Raw genomic sequence first — 18840 nt, 5'->3', positions numbered from 1 at the left:
GAGCAGGGAGATCAGCACGAGAATATGCTTCTGAAACAGTCATTCAAAGCCATCTTGCTAGCGTCTGTTTAGTAGCAGGCCATCCTCTTTTGTGAAATCCGTAGAGAATGAAGAGAGAATCTGTCTTTCTGATGGCACTAGTACGATCTACGTAAATTCTTAATGCACGGACTACGTCCAGCGACGCTTCTCCCGCAGAAAGTCCCGATACCTGAAAAGCCGGGACTACAATTTCTTCGTTCAGGTGAAACTTTGAGACCACCTTCGGAAGATAACCAGATCTATTTCTGAGAACTGCTTTATCTGGATAAAAGATCAGAAAAGGAGACTTACACGACAGTGCTCCTAAATCTGACACTCTTCTAGCTGACGCCATCATCAGTAGAAAGAGAACTTTAGCCATCAACCATTTAAGATCTATTCTCTTAAGTGGTTCAAACGGAGCCCCCTGAAGGATTTTAAGAACCAGATTTAAATCTCAGGGCACTTCAGGAGGAACAAACGGTGGTTGAATGTGCAACATTACCTAAAAAAAGGTACGCACATCCTGTTGGTTAGCAATCTTTTTCTGAAACCATACAGTTAATGCTGATACTTGAACTCTCAAGGAAGCCACCTTTAAACCTTTATCCATTCCTGCTTGGAGGAAATCCAAAATCCTGGATACTTTAAAAGATCTTGGATCCATACCTCTTTCACTACTCCAATGAATATAGGCCTGTCATATTCGATGATAAATACGAGCTGAAGAAGGCTTTCTTGCTCTAAGCATGGTTTGAATTTTGATTTTAGGATAGAGGTTTCAACAGCCACGCCGACAAAGACAGCCGTTCCAGGTGGCTGTGATAACAAGGCCCCTACATTAGTAGATCTGGACGTTGAGGAAGCAGAATTGGAGCTTCCACGGACATCCTTAGTAGATCTATGTACCAATGCCTTCTGAGCCAGGCTGGAGCTATTATTATTATGGCTCCCTTTGCTTGCTAATATTTTCCTCACCACCCTGGGTAACAGGGAGATTGGAGGAAACAGATATTCCAGATGAAATTCCCATTTCACTGACAGTGCGTCTACAAGGATCGCCCTGGGATCCTTTGTTCTTGATCCGTATGCCGGAACTTTGTTGTTCAAACGGGACGCCATAAGATCTATCTCTGGCAGACCCCATATGTTTACTAGAGTTTGAAATACTTCCGGGTGTAACGCCTATTCGGTCTCCTGAATGGTGTGTCGACTGAGAAAGTCCGCCACCCAGTTCAGCACTCCTGGCACAAACACTGCGGACAATGCCAGAAGATGGAGTTCTGCCCACCTTAGTATGTGAGTTACTTCCTCCATCAATCTTTTGCTGTGAGTTCCTCCCTGATGGTTGAGGTACGCTACTGCTGTTGCATTGTCTGAACAGATCTGGACTGGTCTTCCTTGCAGAATGTCCTTTGCCTGGACCAGAGCCATATATATGGCCCTTTTCTCCAACAGATTTATTGGCAGGCAACTTTCCCTTGTGGTCCATTTTTCCTGGAACCAGAGATTTTCGAACACTGCTCCCCAGCCTTGAAGACTGGCATCCGTTGTTAGTACTTGCCAATCTGCTATCCAAAATGGTCTCCCCTTGTCTAGATGGTCCGTCTGTAACCACCAGGCTTGTGACCTTTTTACATTTACTGGAAGCTTTATCATGTCTTTTTCTTGTCTGATGTTTTCCATTCCATCTGGTTAGAATGAGGTGCTGTAGGGGTCTGGAGTGGAATTGTGCATATTCCACCATGTCGAATGTTGACACCATCAGACCCATCACTCGCATTGCTGCATTGACTGATACTGTCTGACTGTGCAATAATTCCTGAGTCATTACCTGCACCTTGGATATCTTTTTCCCAGGTAAGATTATCCTTTGTAGACTTGAACCCAATATGGCCCCCAAGTGAACCATCCGTTGTGATGGACTCAGAGACGACTTTTCCCAATTTATGAGCCAACCGTGTCTCTGTAGACAAGCTATTGTCTGTTGGAGATGGCCCAAAAGTACCTCCTGGGATTGAGCCAGGATTAAAAAATCGTCGAGGTATGGAAAAATTCTTATCCCGTTTGCGGAGATAAGCTGCCATAACCACCATAATTTTGGTAAATACCCTGGGGGCTGTTGCTAGCCCAAAGGGCAAAGCCTGGAACTGAAAATGTTGCTGGAGGATAGCAAACCTGAGGTAACACTGATGGGACCGTGCTATGGGCACATGCAGGTAAGCATCTTGTACATCCAGAGATACCATGTAATCTCCTGGTTCCATGGCCAAAACTATGGAGCGTAAAGTCTCCATGTGAAACTGTGGAACCCAAATGTATTCGTTTAACCTCTTGAGATTGAGAATTGGTCGGAATGATCCATTTGGCTTCTGAATCAAAAATAGGTTGGAGTAAAACCCCCGTCCCCTTTGTGTCAGGGGTACTGGGATAATTACTCCAGACTGAAGCAATTTCTGAACTGCTTCTTGCAGAGCTGTGGCCTTCGACTCTATACTAGACGGGCTGGTGCAAAAAACCTTTGAGGAAGTTGCTTCTTGAAAGGGAGAGCATAACCGAGAGATACCACCTTCTGCACCCAAGCATCTGTCGTCGACTGCTGCCATATGTGTGCAAAGTGAAGGAGTTGGCCCCCAACCCTGGAATCCTCCAGGCGGAGGCCCGCACCCTCAAACTGATGGCTTCTGTTCTGGTTTGGAAGCTGGCCGTCTATTGGCCAATTGCTTCCTACCCCTAGCTGATTTATTATACTGGGGTTGGTAAGAATCATCCTTTCCTTTTGCTCTACCCTGCCATCGAAATGGCCGAAATTTTGAACCCCTCGGTTTAGGGTTATAACCAGCCGTAAACCTGACCTTTTTGGAATCAGCTTCCGATCCCAGAATATCTGTCAATTGCTTTCAGAACAGAAAATTACCAGCAAAAGGCAACGCTTCCAGAGCTTTCTTGGATTCTGCATCCGCTTTCCAAGTACGTAGCCAAATTGCTCTACGAGCGACTACCGTTAAAGCTAATGCTTTAGAAGCAATCGTACCCATATCAATTGCTGCTTCTTCCAAATATTGCGCAGCTTGTTTTATATGGCCTAGATGAGACTCCTGTTCCCTGGTAGGTGCGGAGAGGCCACTCTCTAGTTCCTCCGTCCATTCTACCATTGCTTTTGCCATCCAGGCTGAAGCCATAGCTGGCCTTACAACAGCCCCTGACAGAGAAAAAATGTTTTTCAAGAAACCATCTACTCTTCTATCTGTGACATCATTCAATGAGGTAGAGGGTAACGGTAAAATAGATTTTTGCACAAGTCGCACGACATGTGCATCTACTTTAGGAGGAACTTCTCTTTTAGAACAGTCCTCAGCCGGAAAAGGATAGTTAGAATCCCACTTCTTCGGAATTCTATATTTTTTATTGGGTGTAGCACAAGGTTCTTCCATGATTTCAGTCAGATCTTCTGACCCTGGAAACTCAATCCTAACTGCTTTTGGACGTTTAAACACAGGTGCTTTAGATTTTGTTATTGCTTTGGCTGATTCTTCCAGAGACAGAACAGCCTTCATGGCATCAATAAGCTCAGCTATATCCTCTGAGCTGCAACCCTACGACTGGTCGTCATATAGGGAATATGAATACACAGTACCCTCATCTGTTGTATCGTCTTGTGTAGTCTGTAACATAGATGTATCTACCCTGGCTTCACTAACCTGCTTACTTGTTGAAGCTGCTGGAATTAACCCACAAGAAGGGAGCTGCATGTAAGGGTTAATAGAGTATCCTACTCCCGGGTGTGGCACTACAGGTGCTAATCTGTCAGCTATTGTAGACAAAGTCTGTGCAAACATACCCCATGGTGGATCTACTGGTTGCTGAACATGTCTTTTATTTTGCTGATACGCACAACAGTTTGCACATAACCCGTCATAAGTTAGATACTGGGTTAACACCCCTACTTTACAAGATAGACATGTTAAGGGTGTAGGAGTCCCTGATAAAGCATCCTCGTCACTTTTGCCGCTCATAGACATGGTAAATAATCTGTTTATACAATATACTACACTCTCTGTGACCAAGATCACTTATATAAATATAAAAGTGATATCAATCTGACCACAACCCGAGCCCCCGAACTGAGGTTCAGAAACAATACCGACAAACATATAAAAGTCAGCAATCACACTAGCAGTCAGTCACATTGTCATATGAGTATAAAATCAACCACAAAATTACTAGTCCAGTATGTAGGAGTACAATTTACTGTTTTTGTTTTTAAACAGCTATTTTAATAAGTTTTTCAGTCAAATAATGCAGAAAACCACAGTACTGTACAGGCCTCATATGCATTGTGTACCAAAATTAACTATTCATACTACACAGTAGATAGAACTTTAGTACTGTATAACCCTTATTCAGTAGAGTGGGATACAGGGAGACTCACCCCACTTCCAGGATCGATCAATACGCTGAGTGGATTCAGACGCTACTAGTGTACACTGCCGCTCCGGTAACTGATAAGAGACACAGACGCTCATTAACGGACACAGACGCTCAGTGAACGATGAGTGTATGCAGACGCTCCTGTCTGCGACCCGGTCTCTGCGGCAACTCTAATGTACACAACCGCAGTGGCCTAAGCTGCGACAGAGTACCCTCGTGGTAGCGTCTGAGACGGAAGTGATGTCATCAGTTCACGGACGGGAGACGCACGGAAACTGGTCATGAACTGGGGGGGGGGGGGGGGGCGACCAGGAGAGCGTCTGACTCCCCCTGCTGACAAACTCCAGAGATCGCGGCCTCAACCTAGTCCTGGCACATATGATCCCTAAAGCATAGCGCTGGAGCACTTAAGAGTGGCGGCGCGTCAGCCACTGTTTGTGATCTCTTCCAATACAGTGCGGCTGTGTCCGGAATCCCCTAGTAAGTGGAACCCATGCCTTACCTTCTCCCCATGCTCCGGCCACAGCCTGGTAACGTCTGCTGGACCTGCTAGAACATCCGACACAGACGCCCGTAGGTAAGCGTTGTTGCGACCCGGTGGAGAGTTGTTGGAGCGACTCTTTCTAGCATGCGTATATGACGGTTAAGAAAGATCACTCAAAACATAGTAAGACTATAAAAATAAAATAATAAAAGCTTAGGGCTGCCCTAACAGCAGCCATGTGACCATGGTCCGGCTCCTGCCGCAACAAACAAAAAATAGGATTTTAATACCTACCGGTAAATTCTTTTCTATGAGTCCGTAGAGGATGTTGGGGACACCAAAAGAACCATGGGGTATAGACGGGATCCGCAGGAGACATGGGCACTTTAAGACTTTCAAAGGGGCGTGACCTGGCTCCTCCCTCTATATCCCTCCTCAGACTCAGTTTGGAACTGTGCCCAGAGAGACGGACATTACGAGGAAAGGAATTAACAAACAAGGTGAGCATTATACCAGCTCACGCCATAAACATGCCGAATAACATGGCATTCAACTGAACACATGCCAACGGACATGAACAAAATTCAGCAACAAGCTGAAGAAACCATAAAACAACCTGCGTGTAACCAGAACTAAACTACAGATACAATACGCACTGGGACGGGCGCCCAACATCCTCTACGGACTCATAGAAAAGGATTTACCGGTAGGTATTAAAATCCTATTTTCTATTTTGTCCTAGAGGATGTTGGGGACACCAAAAGAACCATGGGGTTTATACCAAAGCTCTATAGCGGTCGGGCGAGTGCAGATGACTCTGCAGCACCGATTTACCAAACTTAAGGTCCTCATCGGCCAAGGTATCAAACTTGTAAAATTTAGCAAACGTGTTTGACCCCGACCAAGTAGCAGCTCGGCAAAGTTGCAATGCAGAGACACCCCGGGCAGCCGCCCAGGACGAGCCCACCTTCCTAGTGGAATGGGCCTTCACCGATTTAGTCAACGGCAAACTTGCCGTGGAATGAGCCTGCTGAATCGTTTGACATATCCAGCGGGCAATGGTCTGCTTGGAAGCAGGACACCCAATCTTATTGGGAGCATACAGGATAAACAGAGACTCTGATTTCCTAACTGGAGCCGTTCTGGCGACATACATTTTCAAAGCTCTGACCACATCTAGAGACTTTCTCAGCCAAAGCGCCAGTAGCCACTGGCACCACAATAGGTTTGTTAATATGAAAAGAGGAAACCACCTTTGGCAGAAATTGTTGCAGAGTTCTCAACTCTGCTCTATCTTCATGAAAGATCAAATAAGGGCTCGTGAGACAAGGCCGCTAACTCAGACACCCGCCATGCGGATGCCAATGCCAACAAAATGACAACCTTCCACGTGAGAAATTTCAATTCCACTTTACGTAAAGGTTCAAACCAATGTGATTGAAGGAATGTCAATACCACATTAAGATCCCAAGGTGCTTTAGGGGGCACAAAGAGAGGTTGCATGTGCAGGACCCCTTTTACGAAGGTCTGCACCTCAGGAAGTGAGGCCAATTGTTTCTGAAAGAAAATTGACAAGGCAGAAATCTGCACCTTAATGGAGCCTAATTTAAGGCCTGCATCCACTCCATTTTGTAGAAAAAGGAGGAACCGTCCAAGGTCAAACTTCTCCACAGGAGCTTTCTTGGACTCGCACCAGGAAACATATTTCCTCCAAATACGGTGATAGTGCTTTGACGTACCCTTCCTAGCAAGAATAAGGGTAGGGATGACTTCACTGGGAATACCCTTTCGGCCTAAAATCTGGCATTCAACCGCCATGCCGTCAAACGTAGCAGCTGTAAGTCCTGATAGACGAACGGCCCCTGTCGTAGCAGATCCTCGCGAAGAGGAAGAGGCCAGGGATCTTCGACCACTAACGCCTGAAGATCCGGCTACCAAATTCTCCTTGGCCAGTCTGGAACTACAAGGAGCGCTGGAATCTTAGTTTTTCTTAGAATTCTCAGAACCTTTGGGATGAGAGGAAGCGGAGGGAAAATGTACACCGACGGAAACACCCAAGGTGACGTAAGTGCATCCACTGCCGCCGCCTGAGGGTCCCTGGACCTGGAACAATTCTTCAGAAGTTTTCTGTTGAGGCGAGACGCCATCATGTCTATGTGGGGAACCCCCCCAAAGACTTGTCACTTGTGTGAAGACCTCTTGATGGAGGCTCCACTCTCCTGGATGTAGATTGTGTCTGCTGAGGAAGTCTGCTTCCCAGTTGTCCACCCCCGGAAGGAATATCGCTGACCTAGCACTTGTATGTGTCTCTGCCCAGCGAAGAATCTTTGTGGCCTCTGCCATGGCTGTCCTGCTCTTTGTGCCGCCTTGGCAGTTTATGTATGCTACTGCTGTCACATTGTCCGATTGGATCAGGACAGACCGGTTTCGAAGAAGATGCTCCGCTTGCAGAAGGCCGTTGTAAATGGCGCTTAGCTCCAGAACTTTTATGTGAAGATGAGTCTCTGGACCTGACCATCTTCCTTGGAAGGTCACCCCTTGTGTGACTGCTCCCCAACCTCGGAGACTTGCATCCGTGGTCACTAGGATCCAGTCCTGGATCCCGAACCGGCGTCGCACTAAGAGGTGAGAGCTGTGGAGCCACCACAGGAGTAAGATTCTGGTGTTGGGAGACAGAATTATTCTCCGGTGCATATGAAGGTGGGATCCGGACCACTTATCCAACAGGTCCCACTGAAACACTCTGGCATGGAACCTCCCAAACTGGAGGGCTTCGTATGCCGCTACCATCTTCCCCAGCAACCGAATGCATTGATGAATGGAGACTGTTGTTGGTTTCAGAATGAGTTTTACCAAACTCTAAATTTCCAGAGCTTTCTCCATAGGGAGGAACACTCTCTGCTGGACTGTGTCCAGAATCATACCTAAAAACGCCAACGGGGTTGTTGGGATTAACTGTGATTTCGGCAAGTTTAAGATCCCTGTCCGAATGGAAAATCAAATATGGGCTTTTGTAAGACAAAACCGCCAATTTTGACAATCGCCTGGCCGAGGCCAGGGCCAACAGCATGGTCACTTTCCATGTGAGATATTTCAAATCCACAGATTTGAGTTGGTTCAAACCAATATGATTTGAGGAATCCCAACACTACGTTGAGATCCCACGGTGCCACTGGAGGCACACAAGGGCTGTATATGCAATACTCCCTTGACAAACGTCTGGACTTCAGGAACTGAAGCCAATTCTTTCTGGAAGAAAATCTATAGGGCCGAAACTTGAACCTTAATGGACCCCAATTTGAGGCTCATAGACACTCCTGTTTGCAGGAAGTGCAGAAATCGACCTAGTTGAAATTTTTTCGTGGGGCCCTCCTGGCCTCACCCACGCAACATATTTTTACCACATGTGGTGATAACGTTGTGCGGTCACCTCCTTCCTGGCTTTGACCAGGGTAGGTATGACCTCTTCCGGAATGCCTTTTCCCTTAGGATCCGGCGTTCAAACCGCCATGCCGTCAAACGCAGTCGCGGTAAGTCTTGGAACAGACAAGGTCCCTGCTGGAGCAGGTCCTTTCTTAAAGGCCGATGCCACGGTTCCTCTTGGAACAGACAGACATGGTACTTGCTGAAAGCAAATCCCTTCTTAGCTCCCGAGGCCATTAGTCCTCTGTGAGCATCTCTTGAAGTTCCGGTTACCAAGTCCCTCTTGGCCAATCCGGAGCCACGAGTATAGTTCTTACTCCTCTATGTCTTATAATTCTCAATACCTTGGTTATGAGAAGCAGAGAAGGGAACACATACACCGACTGTTACACCCACGGTGTTACCAGGACGTCCACAGCTATCGCTTGAAGGTCTCGTGACCTGGCGCAATACCTGTCCCATTTTTTTGTTCGGGCGGGACGCCATCATGTCCACCTTTGGTCTTTCCCAACGGTTCACAATCATGCGGAAAACTTCCCGATGAAGTTCCCACTTTCCCGGGTGGAGGTCGTGCCTGCTGAGGAAGTCTGCTTCCCAGTCGTCCACTCCCGGAATGAACACTGCTGACAGTGCTATAACATGATTTTCCGCCTAGCGAAAAATCCTTGCAGTTTTGTCACTGCCCTCCTGCTTCTTGTGCCGCCCTTTCTGTTTACGTGGGCGACTGCCGTGATGTTATCCCACTGGATCAATACCGGCTGACCTTGAAGCAGAGGTCTTGCTAAGCTTAGAGCATTATAAATTTGTTCTTAGCTCCAGTATATTTATGTGGAGAGAATTCTCCAGACTTGATCACACTCCTTGTGTGACTGCTCCCCAGCCTCTCAGGCTGGCCTCCGTGGTCACGAGCATCCAATCCTGAATGCCGAATCTGCGGCCCTCTAGAAGATGAGCACTCTGTAATCACCACAGGAGAGACACCCTTGTCCTTGGATATAGGGTTATCCGCTGATGCATCTGAAGATGCGATCCGGACCATTTGTCCAGCAGATCCCACTGAAGAGTTCTTGCGTGAAATCTGCCGAATGGAAGCGCTTCGTAATAAGCCACCATTTTTACCAGGACTCTTGTGCAATGATGCACTGACACTTTTCCTGGTTTTAGGAGGATCCCGATTAGCTCGGATAACTCCCTGGCTTTCTCCTCTGGGAGAAACACCTTTTCCTGGACTGTGTCCAGAATCATCCCTAGGACCAGCAGACGTGTCGTCGGAACAACTGCGGTTTTGGAATATTTAGAATCCACCCGTGCTGTCGTAGAACTACTTGAGATAGTGCTACTCCGACCTCCAACTGTTCTCTGGACCTTGTTCTTATCAGGAGGTCGTCCATTTTCTTTGAAGACGAATCCTCCTTTCGGTCATTACCTTGGTAAGGACCCGGGGTGCCTTGGACAATCCAACGGCATCGTCTTGAAACTGATAGTGACAGTTCTGTACCACGAACCTGAGGTACCCTTGGTGAGAAAAGGCAAATTTTGGGACATGGAGGTAAGCATCCCTGATGTCCCGGGACACCATATAGTCCCCTTGTTCTTTGCTATCACTGCTCTGAGTGACTCCATCTGGATTTGAACCCTTGTAAGTGTTCAAATTTTTCAGATTTAGAATAGGTCTCACCTAGTCTTCAGTACCACCATATAGTGTGGAGTAATACCCCTTTCCTTGTTGTCGGAGGGGTAAATTTATTATCACCTGCTGGGAATACAGCTTGTGAATTGTTTTCAATACTGCCTCCCTGTCGGAGGGAGACATTGGTACAGCAGACTACAGGAACCTGCGAGGGGGGAAACCTCTCGACATTCCAATCTGTACCCCTTGGATACTACTTGTAGGATCCAGGGGTCCTGTACGGTCCCAGCGTCATGCTGAGAACTTGGTAGAAGCGGTGGAGGGCTTCTGTTCCTGGGAATGGGCTGCCTGCTGCAGTCTTCTTCCCTTTCCTCTATCCCTGGGCAGATATGACTCTTATAGGGACGAAAGGACTGAGGCTGAAAAGACGGTGTCTTTTTCTGCAGAGATGTGACTTAGGGTAAAAAACGGTGGATTTTCCAGCAGTTGCCCTGGCCACCAGGTCCCATGGACCGAACCCAAATAACTCCTCCCCTTTATACGGCAATACATCTTTGTGCCGTTTGGAATCTGCATCACCTGACCACTGTCGTGTCCATAAACATCTTCTGGCAGATATGGACATCGCATTTACTCTTGATGCCAGAGTGCAAATATCCCTCTGCGCATCTCGCATATATAGAAATGCATCCTTTAAATGCTCTATAGTCAATAAAATACTGTCCCTGTCAAAGGTATCAATATTTTTAGTCAGGGAATCCGACCAAGCCACCTCAGCTCTGCACATCCAGGCTGAGGCGATCGCTGGTCGCAGTATAACACCAGCATGTGTGTGTATACTTTTTAGGATATTTTTCAGCCTCCTATCAGCTGGCTCCTTAAGTACGGCCCTATCCGTAGATGGTACCGCCACTTGTTCTGATAAGCGTGTGAGCGCCTTATCCACCCTGAGGGGTGTTTCCCACCGCGCCTTAACTTCTGGCGGGAAAGGGTATACCGCCAATAATTTTCTATCGGGGGAAACCCACGCATCATCACACACTTTATTTAATTTATCTGATTCAGGAAAAACTACAGGTAGTTTTTTCACCTCACACATAATACCCTTTTTTGTGGTACTTGGAGTATCAGAAATATGTAACACCTCCTTCATTGCCCTTAACGTGTGGCCCTAAAAGAAAATACGTTTGTTTCTTCACCGTCGACACTGAAATCAGTGTCCGTGTCTGGGTCTGTGTCGACCGACTGAGGTAAATGGGCATTTTACAGCCCCTGACGGTGTTTGAGACGCCTGGACAGATACTAATTTGTTCGCCGGCCCTCTCATGTCGTCAACCGGCTTGCAGCGTGTTGACATTGTCACGTAATTTCCATAAATAAGCCATCCATTCCGGTGTCGACTCCCTAGAGAGTGACATCACCATTACAGGCAATTTGCTCCGCCTCCTCACCAACATCATCCTCATACATGTCGACACACACGTACCGACATATAGCACACACACACAGGGAATGCTCTGATAGAGGACAGGACCCCACTAGCCCCTTGGGGAGACAGAGGGAGAGTTTGCCAGCACACACCAAAGCGCTATATTTTACAGGGATAGCCTTATAATAAGTGCTCCCTTATAGCTGCTTTTATAAAATCACAATTTCGCCAAATTTTGCCCCCCCCTCTCTTGATTTAACCCTGTTTCTGTAGTGCAGTGCAGGGGAGAGCCTGGGAGCCTTCCTGACCAGCGGAACTGTGTGAGGAAATGGCGCTGTGTGCTGAGGAGATAGGCCCCGCCCCCTTTTCAGCGGGCTCGTCTCCCGCTTAAAAATGGATTCTGGCAGGGGTTAAATATCTCCATATAGCCCCGGAGGCTATATGTGAGGTATTTTTTGCCAAACAAAGGATTTTCATTGCTGCCCAGGGCGCCCCCCCCCAGCGCCCTGCACCCTCAGTGACTGCCGTGTGAAGTGTGCTGAGAGCAATGGCGCACAGCTGCAGTGCTGTGCGCTACCTTAAGAAGACTGAGGAGTCTTCTGCCGCCGATTCTGGACCTTCTTCTCTTTTCAGCATCTGCAAGGGGGCCGGCGGCGAGGCTCCGGTGACCATCCAGGCTGTACCTGTGATCGTCCCTCTGGAGCTAATGTCCAGTAGCCAAAGAAGCCAATCCATCCTGCACGCAGGTGAGTTCACTTCTTCTCCCCTAAGTCCCTCGATGCAGTGATCCTGTTGCCAGCAGGACTCACTGTAAAATAAAAAACCTAAGCTAAACTTTTCTAAGCAGCTCTTTAGGAGAGCCACCTAGATTGCACCCTTCTCGGCCGGGCACAAAAACCTAACTGAGGCTTGGAGGAGGGTCATAGGGGGAGGAGCCAGTGCACACCACCTGATCCTAAAGCTTTACTTTTTGTGCCCTGTCTCCTGCGGAGCCGCTATTCCCCATGGTCCTTTCAGGAACCCCAGCATCCACTAGGACGATAGAGAAAGGCGAATTGGTGAGATGAAAACCATATTAACCACTTGCCTGGCATAGTAGCATCGTTTGTGACCACACCAGCAAGTGCACTATCTGATCTGGTCGTAAACAATGCGACCAGTCAGATGCATAGCATGGACGGCTGCTGGAAGATAATCCTCCTGCAGCAGTCACTCTGCCTCAATGCACACTTTTTTTTTTTTTTTTTTTTATATAAAATCATGATGTATTAGTTTAAATAAATGTGCTTCATGTAAAAATCCAACAATTTATGAGCGGATTTAAAAAAAAAAAAATAATAGTAAAGGGGTAATGTATGTATCATTTCCAAACTTAGAATTGCTTCTACAGGTACTAGTCTTCCTAATAAGATGTTAACAATTGCCCACATGTGGCAAATTTGTTGGGAAACGGTGTACAGTGGGGGTCATTCAGAGTTGTTCGCTTGTTGCCGATTTTCGCTATATTGCGATTAGTCGCTTACTGCGCATGTGCAAGGTTCGCAGAGCGCATGCGCTTAGTTATTTTACACAAAAGTTAGGTATTTTACTCACGGCATAACGAGGATTTTTCATCGTTCTGGTGATCGTACTGTGATTGACAGGAAGTGGGTGTTTCTGGGCGGAAACTTGCCGTTTTCTGGGCGTGTGCGAAAAAACGCTGGCGTTTCTGGGAAAAACGGGGGAGTGTCTGAAGGAACGGGGGGAGTGTCTGAAGGAACGGGGGGAGTGTCTGAAGGAACGGGGGGAGTGTCTGAAGGAACGGGGGAGTGTCTGAAGAAACGGGGGGAGTGTCTGAAGAAACGGGGGGAGTGTCTGAAGAAACGGGGGGAGTGTCTGAAGAAACGGGGGGAGTGTCTGGGCAAACGCTGGGTGTGTTTGTGACGTCAAACCAGGAACGAAACTGACTGAACTGATCGCAATGGCTGAGTAAGTCTGGAGCTACTCAGAAATTGCTAAGAAATTTCTATTTGCAATTCTGCTAATCTTTCGTTCGCAATTCTGCTAAGCTATGATACACTCCCAGAGGGCGGCGGCTTAGCGTGTGCAATGCTGCTAAAAGCAGCTAGCGAGCAAACAACTCGGAATGAGGGCCAGTGTGTGGTCCAGATACAACCAGCAATTGTAACAAAGTCTGTTCTAATTAAATATTTGCTTTATTATTTGTGAAAATGCAGTTTGATCCGGCGTGCATGTTCTTTACAGATGGTCACCGCATGCTTCCTCAGAAATATTATACCTATCCTGTGCCGCATTCACATATTTGGGTAAATGCAGAACTGCACTTTAGGAAAAATACTATGTAAACAGGTTTAGTTGTACACAATGCAATTAATAAGTCAATGAAGAAAAAGGCGTACAAAAAAACAAAAAACTAAGTTCATGTCTGGACCAATAGTTAAACACCATGGCTGAAACGTAATGGGGTTCGAGTTTGGCAAATGTGCAAGTTTAGCACTAAATCACGGCATTATTCGTACATACTGTATATGGTATCCGGACTCCAGGTCGACAACAAAAAGGTCGACACACCTTAGGTCGACGCCAATTGGTAGACACACCTTAGGTCGACATGGACAAAAGGTCGGCAGGAACAAGGTCGACATGGAAAAAGGTCGACATGAGTTTTTCACAATTATTTTCTTTTTTGGAACCTTTTCATACTTAACGATCCACGTGGACTACGATTGGAACGGTAATCTGTGCCGAGCGGAGCCATGCGAGGGGACGCGGTGCACTAATTGGGGTTCACGGTCACTCTACGAAGAAAACGACACAAAACAACACATAAAAAAACTCATGTCGACCTTGTTCCTGTCGACCTTTGGTCCATGTCGACCTTTTGTTCATGTCGACCTAAAGTGTGTCGACCAATTGACGTCGCCCTAAGGTGTGTCGACCTTTTTGTTGTCGACCTGGAGTCCTAGACCAACTGTACATACAACTCCGCCGCCCATGTGATCCAGGTATATCAGTTTATTTGCTTTTTTAACCCCTGGATGCCTACTTTGGGCTGAAGAAAACCGATCTACACTAGGAAGAGGTATTATTTTTTTTGTTTTTATTTGTTACAAGTTACGTGGATTCTACATGAAGAAAAGTACCAAAGGGCTACACGGAATGTAGGTAAGTGTGTGTGAGTATGAACGTGAAAGGGTGTTTTACTTTAACTGTGTTTGTGTTGTCATATATATATATATATATATATGAAATGTTAAAGAGGTGGGGGTGCTAGCGACTAACAGTGTCTACAGTTTACGGATAAAAAAAAATATGAAGAATAAAAGGATACGTATTTATATAAAAACAGGTACAATATTTATTTATAAAGTGGAAAATAATAGTTAAAATACTTATTTTTAAAATTTATAGATAAAAAGGACGGGCTTAAAAATTAGATCTATGTGATAGCTAAAAAACACACACAATTAAGGCTGGAAAACGTATACAATAATAAAAATACGTCTAATTTCTCTAGATAGCTGGAGAGATAATGCCACAGCCGGGGGACACTTTTATACCGGTCCCTGCGGCCGTGGCATTACATACCCAACTAGTCACCCCTGGCCGGGGTACCCTGGAGGAGTAGGGACCCCTTAAATCAAGGGGTCCCCCCCCCTCCAGCCACCCAAGGGCCAGGGGTGAAGCCCGAGGCTGTCGTCCCCCCCATCCATGGGCTGCGGATGGGGGGCTGATAGCCTTGTGTAAAATCAAAGAATATTGTTTTTTGCAGAAGAACTACAAGTCTTAGCAAGCCTCCCCAGCAAGCTGGTACTTGGAGAACCACAAGTACCAGCATGCGGGGGTAAAACGGGCCCGCTGGTACCTGTAATTCTTCTGCAAAAAAAATACCCAAATAAAAACAGGACACGCACACCTTGAAAGTAAAACTTTATTACATACATGCCGACACACATAATTACCTATGTATCTATATCTATATATATCTATATATATCTATATATATATCTATATATATATATATATATATATATATATATACATACATACTAGGGTCTTAATCTCTGCTGATAAGGTACCTGTCCACGCTGCTACAGCGCTATAAACCCATGCCGACACAATCGCCGTTCTGAGTAGTGTACCAGAATGTGTGTAAATGAACTTCAAAGTACTTTTACTGCATGCTATCTGCAAGATCCCTGAGGATAGCTGTTAAGTCAGCGCTACCTTTTGGGCAAACGTGACACCCTAGGGGAAGATTCCCATCGTATCCTGGCCCTAGTAGGGAAAGGATACTCCCTGAGAATTCTTTGTGGGAAACTGCAGTCTCTTGTCTGGAGATTCACGCTCTTTTTCTTCATGAGAGGAGAGAAATTTACCTCAGCTTTCTTCCCCTTAAACATGTGTACCCTCGTGTCAGGGACAGATGAGTCATAGTGATATGCAAAACATTTTTTATTACAATAATCATATATTGAATACTTTCCTGCCATTTTGGCAGTAACTTTGCATTATCGTAGTCGACACTGAAGTCAGACTCCGTGTCGATATCAGTGTCTATTGTCTATTATTTTGGATAGTGAGCATTGAGAGACTCTGACTGTCTCTGCGACATAGGGACAGACATGGGTAGATTTCCCTGTCTGTACTCTAATCTTTTATGCAATAAATTCACCTTAGCACTTAATTACACATATCCAAACAGGTGTCGGCGTTGTCGACGGAGACACCCCTCACACACATATTTGCTCCATCTCCTCCTTAGGGGAGCCTTTTACCTCAGACATGTCGACACACACGTACCGACACACCACACACTCAGGGAATGCTCATCTGAAGACAATTCCCCCACAAGGCCCTTTGGAGAGACAGAGAGAGAGTATGCCAGCACACACCCCAGCGCTATTAACCCAGGAATAACACAGTAACTTAATGTTAACCCAGTAGCTGCTGTTTAGAATGATTTTTGCGCCTAATTATGTGCCCCCCCTCTCTTTTTACCCTCTTCTACCGTGTATCTGCAGGGGAGAGGCTGGGGAGCTTCCTCTCAGCGGTGCTGTGGAGAAAAACATGGCGCTGGTGAGTGCTGAGGAAGAAGCCCCGCCCCCTCGACAGTGGGCTTCTGTCCCGCTTAAATATACATTTTCTTGGCGGGGGCTCATACATATATACAGTGCCCAACTGTATATATGCTAAACTTTTGCCAAAGAGCCCCCTGCGCCCTGCACCCTTACAGTGACCGGAGTATGTGAGGTGTGTGTGGGAGCAATGGCGCACAGCTGCAGTGCTGTGCGCTACCTCAGTGAAGACTGGAGTCTTCTGCCGCCGATTTCGAAGTCTTCTTGCTTCTTATGCTCACCCGGCTTCTGTCTTCCGGCTCTGCGAGAGGGACGGTGGCGCGGCTCTGGGATCGGACGACAAGGGTGAGATCCTGTGTACGATCCCTCTGGAGCTAATGGTGTCCAGTAGCCTAAGAAGCAGGACCTATCTTCAGAGAGTAGGGCTGCTTCTCTCCCCTCTGTCCCACGATGCAGGGAGTCTGTTGCCAGCAGAGCTCCCTGAAAATAAAAAACCTAACAAAATACTTTCTTACAGCAAGCTCAGGAGAGCTCACTGAACAGCACCCAGCTCGTCCGGGCACAGATTCAAACTGAGGTCTGGGGGAGGGACATAAAGGGAGGAGCCAGAGCACACCAGAATCTAAATTCTTTCTTAAAGTGCCCATGTGTCCTGTGGAGCCCGTCTATTCCCCATGGTCCTTACGGAGTCCCCAGCATCCACTAGGACGTTAGAGAAATATAAATAATAGTTGTAAATCCTAATAGACAAAACAAGTACCTAATCCCTTCTAATATAAATAGATATGCTATTAGCAATAAAAAAAACACCAAAAAAAAAACATGTTTTAAATTTTTTTTATTATATTCCGCCAGCAAAGTGAGGCGGAATGAAATTGACGAATTTACTGTCGAAAAGCACCGTTGTCGAATCGACATTTTTCAATTGAATATACTTTTGTCGAAAAGCCGCATTTTTACCATTGCAGACATGTCGAATTTGTCAACTGTCGAATTTCAAAAAGTCGAATCTGAAAAGTCAGTTTTTTTGTCGAAAAGTACTGTATTGCATTGTCGAATATATTTTTTGTGTCGAAAATGCCCCGTTTTTCGACATTTGCGGCAATTCGACCGCAATTGCATATACCCCTATAAAACTTCAACACTGTAATAGCCTTAATCTTAAATACTTGCAGGCTATTAAACTGTGCAAGTTGTGGGACAAATTAACACCTTTTAATGTGCGAGAAGTTGCTTGTTTGTCCCATACATAAATCTTGCACGCTATTACATATGGCCCTATATCTAAACGCAATCTGATATTAAGGGGTATATTCAACTGAAGTCGAAAACTGCCGTCTGCCGAAAAGACGTCAGTTTTCAACTTTTTAAGGTTGAATCCTGATTCGACCTATTTAATATTTTGCTAAATTTTTCGACAAGTCGATAAATCCGACTCGTCGAACAGCACGTGGATCGGCGGAATAGCTGCCGATCCACGTGTTGATGTCTAAAACGGGGCCAAATCTGACAGGTTTTGGCCCCCTTTTCGACCATCTCAGTCCGACATCAAAATGATGTCGGACTGAGATGCGGACCCAGAGGAGGTGAGAGGGGGGGAGCCACAGGGAGACGGGGGGACAGCTGGCGGGCATACAGGGAGATCAGCGCTACAGTAGCACTGCAGCTGGATGTCACTCAGCCGCCTAACCTCACGGCAGCTTCCACCCGGTTCCAGCACGATGCTGGAGCCGGGTGGAAGCTGCCGTGAGGTCGGGCGGCTGATTGACATCCTGCTGCAGCGCTACGATCTCCCTGTATGCCCGCCGGCTGTCCCCCCACGGCTCGCCCCCTTTCTCCTCCTCTGCCTCCCATCTAAATTCGACTTGAAAAAGTCGAATTTTAGATGGGATTGAATAGGGGTTGTCGGATCCATTCCGACAAATACGTGTCGGAATGGATCCGACTTTAATTGAATATACCCCTAAAAGTGTATGTGTATACTCTAACAATGCATTTTAAAATCTATCAATGCTCCATATATTATTTTTACAAACCATTTTTGCCTACAACAATAAGTATTAAATGGCAGAAGACTATTCCACCATGATCCACATATAACATACATAAACCTCTCCTCTCACATGTTGGTATGCTATTCATTACAAAATAAATCTTACATTTTTACCCTAATTAAATGGGCGCAGAATATGTGCAATGTTATCTTAAGAAGAAAAGAAAACAATATATTTATGTAATCGCAATACTATACACTCATTTCAGTGGCTAAAACTAGAATCTCTTCTGTTACAGACAAGAAACTGAAATCTTACCATCAAAATTATATTTAAACCTGCCAATTTGG

General features: G+C 46.2%; 1 protein-coding gene across 1 annotated transcript in view; it reads right to left on the bottom strand.

Moving 5' to 3' along the window:
* Window positions 1–18840, bottom strand: part of CHCHD3 (coiled-coil-helix-coiled-coil-helix domain containing 3) — a 623849-nt gene that overhangs the window by 346565 nt on the left and 258444 nt on the right. The window lies entirely within an intron of this gene.

Source organism: Pseudophryne corroboree, chromosome 6 (assembly GCF_028390025.1).
Source record: "Pseudophryne corroboree isolate aPseCor3 chromosome 6, aPseCor3.hap2, whole genome shotgun sequence".
Lineage (NCBI taxonomy): Eukaryota > Metazoa > Chordata > Amphibia > Anura > Myobatrachidae > Pseudophryne > Pseudophryne corroboree.
Note: the sequence above shows the minus strand (reverse complement) of the source record. Positions and strands in the feature narration are given on the sequence as shown.